Here is a 5,495-nt window from a genome sequence, read left to right as displayed (position 1 = left end):
CCTCAAGGGATTTATTGCTTATTGTTTTTGTTGTAACTATGATAGGAAAAAGGATGTGTCTGCTCATAGGAGCAGCTACTGTAGGGGCCCTGCACCAAAGACTTGGGAGCTGGAGGGGCGTGGAGTGTTGGTGATGGAGCCCCGTAGCTAGAAGAGGGTCTCTGGAGGATGGATGGGAGACCTACCTCCTCTCCTCTGTGGTCCCTGCTGCTTCTCCGAGGCAGAGTTCTCACCAAGAGCAGCCCGGCCACTTGGCTGGCTGGTAGCAAATCATTCATGTGGCCCTGGTCGGCCTGGGAAAGTGGCAAACACCATGGAGACTAAGCCCAATGGGGTGGGCTGAGAGCCCGCCTGCAACCCCGCTCCAGGGGAGTAAACGCTGCACTGTCTCACAGGGGAGCGGCCAGTGGTTCATTTTCCATTTCATGAATGGGGGGGGGGGGTAGGGATTCCTGCTGCAGTTTTTGCTTAAGGACAAGAATTCTTAGCAGCACCAAGGGCTTCTGCTTTACGGGCGGGATTTTCATCACTCTCTTTCCTGCTCTTCGCGATGTGGCCAGGGTACTGGTGTTTGAAAAGCAACTTTATAAATGACCTTTATCTTCCTCCTACTAAAACTCATTTCCCATAATCTATCAGGGGTTAATAAAATATCTGCTAGGTATCCTTAGAGGATTTGGGAGAGAGAAGACGGGAAAAGAAGGAAGGAATGTTGCAGAAATGTAAGGCTTTAAAAATCATGTCAAAAATTGTGCTTAATTGATAGATAGCATAGATTGCCATATTCTTAGTTAACGGGGAGATCCTGGAGTTCTTGCATAAATGAAGGGGGTATTAAACATTCATAAAAATACCTTTTGATATGTGTCAAAATACAGATCTCGTTGAATGAGAAAACAGAAAGCTAAATGAATGAAGAGTCAGAAAAATGGCACTCACGACAGTAATGAAATTTAATATCTACCGAACACCTACTGTGTGCCGAGTTCCATTCAAACCACCGCACATCTTCGTAAGCATTCATTTCATCTTCGTAAGGACTCTAACCTCTAAGTTAGATACTTTTATTATTCTCCTCTTAGAAAGGAGGATGAGCCAACTTGAAAAAAATCTCTGGATTCGAGTAGTCAAGGAATAGTTCTTCAATGTCAATGTCCATGCAAAGACCAATGGTAATATTCAGACCTGGAAACAATCAGGCCCCTTGCTGAGACGTCCTTCCTTCCTAAGGTAGAGTTGGGGGCTCTCCCTCCCACACCGCAACATGTGATTCTCTGGGAAACAGAGCTATGGGATTCCAACTTCTCTGGCATCATCCATCTTTCCTCACCTTTACAAATGGCACCAGGAGGGGACGTGTGGAAGGGCTCCTATATAGAGCCGGCGTGGGCTCTTGCAAAGATGTGGAACCAGTTGAGAGACTCAGATGCTCTGGAGGCATCCAGGGCCGCCTTCTGGAAAGCTAAGACGTCCTGTGTGTCTGAGAATCTGGCAAGGCTGCCAAAGCAGGCAGCTTTCCTATAGCTGGTTTCAAACCCTCTAGTCTCTTCTGCCCATGCCTTGAAAACTAGAATACCTTTTCTTTCCCCAACTGCAGCAACTTTGCTGAGCACCTCCCTGGCTCTCAGGAAATGTTCTTCGGTGGGTGGACCATTCATTCTCGATCTCCACTGCAGAATCTTTGTGTGTCAAGTGCAGGAAAGTAGGTAGAAACAGCTGCGCGGCACCCATGCTGTGCTTCAGGAAACCTGTTCCAGGTTCCCAAGCTGGCTCATGAATGAGCAGAGCAAGCCAGATACCCTTGCTGCTTTACTTTAGTATTATTTTTAAATTACGGGCTTGTGCTTTTCCATTCGTTTTAATTGAGTCAAGTCCCATGACTTTTGTGATTCCCAAATCCTCCATAAATTCACATGCAACTGGCTTTTTTCCCCCTTGAAACCCTCTCCCTTCCCTGCCTGGGAACCTGCCCTTTAAATTGGACATGGCTCGGATTTTAATCTCTCCTCAAAGGCACAGTGACAATTTCACAACAAAGCAGGGAGTTGGGTGGGGGGAGAGTTTTGTTTTCTGCTCCCATTAAGAGAGCAACTGTTCTCTCTTTGTCCCATGGGGCCAGCTCTTGGCAGCAGGCTGGGGAGACCTCGAATTCGGTGTCGCAACATCCATCAGACCCAAGTGAGTCTGGGCTCCTCGAAGGTGAACTGCAGCTGTTTGGATAAAATTCTAAAATCTTGTTTGTGCGATTCTCAGCCCTTGTTTTACTACAATCGCTCTTCCTGGCAGAGAAACCAGGAAGTTTTACTTTCCCAGGATCCCAGGCAGGTAATTGTTTTCCCAAACCGCATTTTAATCTTGGATGGAAATGGACATCCTTCGCCCTGAGAACCTTTGCCCACACCTTTAAACCGTCTGTATTCTCCCTGTGCCTTGGATTCAACCCTGAGACGGGATTCCAGATCATCCCTCCCTCCCCCTAGATGCATTTCCGTCTCTGGGTGTAATTGAAGGCCATTTACATTTCTAAACAATGGTTATGAGCCTTTTCGTCTCTTGGAATCTTGGAGTGCTTTCCGATTAAGCGGCCAGTAGCCAGGTGGCCTGTGATCTCCAGAGAATAAGAATTGACAAAGTCTCTTATATGGCCATTAAGTACCATAATCTGCCACTCGCTGGTGGTTTATACCACAGCCAAGTGTTTTCGTGGCCCCTGGTCTCCTGTTGATCTATCATGAGGCCCCTGGGGGACCCCAGCGTCCCCGATGCTCTTGCCGCCCTGCGACCCTGGGACTCTGAGCTTGGGGAAGTGGCTGATGACCACACTGTTTAGGGGCGTGGCCACGGCCACGCCGGTGGGCTTGGTGGTACTGTTCTTTGGAGGAAGAGGAGGGGCGGGTTCATTTTCCGGTGCTGTCTCTTCCCGGCCGGGAGGGCATGCCCCTCCCTGGTAAATGGCCTGCAGACGGGGAGGCCCGGAAGCTCGACCCCTCAGACACGTCTGGTGGCCCTGGTCCTCCAGCCCCTCTGAGAGCACATCACCACTGCTCACCCCAGAGTCCAGGGCTGTGTCCTGAGGGTCACTGAAAACGTAAAAGCCTAAACTCTTTTTTTTTTTTTTTTTTTTTGCGTTACGTGGGCCTCTCACTGTCGTGGCCTCTCCCGTTGTGGAGCACAGGCTCCGGATGCGCGGGCCCAGCCGCTCTGCGGCATGTGGGATCTTCCTGGACCGGGCCACGAACCTGTGTCCCCTGCATCGGCAGGTGGACTCTCAACCACTGCGCCACCAGGGAAGCCCAAAAGCCTAAACTCTTGAAGGGCAACTCTAACTGGCCAGAATGCCTTTGTTATTCATCAACAAACATCCATTCGTCAAACCTGGCGCTAGTTTCTCTGACACTGGCCAACTCACGGTCCAGTTTAGAAGGTGAGCAAAGTTTCCAGTCCGAGGCCAGCGCTCGGGGAGGTGGGCGGTGGGAAGTGTGGCCAGGAGGGCCTCTCGGGCGACGGGGAGTGGCCCGTGGTCTCCCGAGGTGGGCTGTTTAGGAGGGCAGTGAGGGAGAAGAAGGGGATTTGCAGGCTGAGTGGACAGCGTGACGGGGCAGGTTCAGGGTGGATTCTCAGAGAAACTGCAGGGAACCCTCTGGCATATCGTCCTGGAGGGGACCTGTACCTAGAATCGGAGCCCCCGGGTTAGGCTTTGGTCTTTTAAGCGCTCTGTGTGCTATTCTTCATTTTGTGGTAGAGGTGGATGAGGTGAGATGTGCAAAGGTGTGGCTGAACAGCTAACCCTTCACCTGCCCTTAGCAAAGGCGTGTTTGGTACATTCTACCTGAGCGGGGGGCTCGGGGGGGGCGTCCCAGGAATTGACTGAAGTCTGGGTGTTACTACCCTTACCCCTTACCACACACCTACCACTCACTCCCTCCTCCACTCACTTATTCACTAACTCATTCATTCATTATTTCAGTTACTCATTCACTCAATCAACAAACGTTTCCTGAGCGTTTACTGTGCACTGGACACTGCCAGGCAGACAAACCTCCCATCGCGAGCCAACAGTAGGAAGGTTTTCAAATTCCAGTCCTCAGACGCCTGACCACCCGCATTGGCCTCCTCGGCCTCCGTCCACACACTCAGTGGGTCCCTAGAGTCAGAAAGGTGTGGAGAGAGGACCAGAGGCAGAGCCGTCTCTCCGGCCAGGTCTCATCACTATGGAAACTACTGATTAGTCCGCAAGTGATCTTATCACCAGGGTTCTCAGGACGCTGGTTTCCGTTCCCGCCCCTGCTCCCTGTTTCAGTAGCATGATGTCCTGTTAGTGGACCGTGCAGAATGCTGACGGGCACAAACTGCACGGCTTGTCCGGGGAAGCACACAACCAGACGAGAGCGGCAGAGTGGCGTGAGCTGAGATCATTTTGTTAGACTTAGCTTTGCTTGAAAATGCCACAGCTTTCCCCCGCCTTCCCATCATCCCACATCAACTTCATTTCCATCATCCAAGTCAACTTCATTCCCTTTAGCCTAAGTCAAATCTCTGGTGTGAGAACTTCCCTTGGGAGGCTTCAAGAATTCCAGTGAAGTGGGTGCTACTGACACAGCCCCTGGTCACTCTGTTCTGAGAGGTGCAGGCCCCACAGAAACCTCGAGAACAGAGTTCCCCTGTCCCACATGTTCTAAAAGCGTGTCTAAATAGATCATCTCCTGTGTGGTCCCAATAGCTTCATGGTCCCACGTGGCATGGGCTCCAGGAAACCTAGTCTCCCTGGAAATATTTTTGGTCACGTGTCATGGGAAAAGGAGAGAGCAGGGGTCAGAAAATCTGAATCTTATCTCTACCATCAACTGGCTGACTGGTCCAGGCCACTTCTTAACATCTCTGAGCTCAGGTTTCCTCACCTTTGAGTTTCTTCTTCAACCCATTGGTAAAACAGTTTAGTACCAACAAGGGACCTCAATTGAACTAAACAGGGCTGGAATTCACCTGGGATGCCCCAGCATAGCTGTGCCAGCTGTGTACAGCCAGCTGAAGTCTATTCTGATTGGCTTGGGTACACACCATGCTGGTTGTTAAATATTTTGATATGACTCCTGGAAATTATGTGAAAGAGCTTGTAGACAGTACAGCACACAAATAGCTAGTTTGGTGATGGTTTTGGGTAGTCACCACAGCCAAGTTTAACTTTAAATATATATTTTTCTATATATATTTTTCCATCATCTGAAAGATTAGTAATCTTCAAATTAGCCTCTACCTTTTAAGGTTCAACAAAGGAGAAGTAACGCGACATTTAGGTTCAAACATTCTTATCTTATCTAGTATTTCGTGAGTCCTAAGAATTTGGCTTTCTGATTTTCCAAGGGATGAACCACTTCTGAGCCTCAGAGAGTGACGGAAGGACCACTCATGTTGGCCTTTTGAATGAAGATTATATTTGAGCAAGGTGACTTTTGACAAAATATGATAGACTTCTCTAGAATGTCAGGACACGCTTT

The 5,495-nt window shown here is 49.5% G+C and overlaps 1 protein-coding gene across 1 annotated transcript in view; it reads left to right on the top strand.

The window, feature by feature from the left end:
* Window positions 1-5,495, top strand: part of BCL2 (BCL2 apoptosis regulator) — a 185,851-nt gene that overhangs the window by 129,689 nt on the left and 50,667 nt on the right. The window lies entirely within an intron of this gene.

This window comes from Delphinapterus leucas, chromosome 14, assembly GCF_059928025.1.
Source record: "Delphinapterus leucas isolate spDelLeu-1000000601 "Yukka" chromosome 14, BTC_Dleu_Yukka2, whole genome shotgun sequence".
NCBI lineage: Eukaryota > Metazoa > Chordata > Mammalia > Artiodactyla > Monodontidae > Delphinapterus > Delphinapterus leucas.
This window is presented reverse-complemented; position numbering and strand designations above follow the sequence as displayed.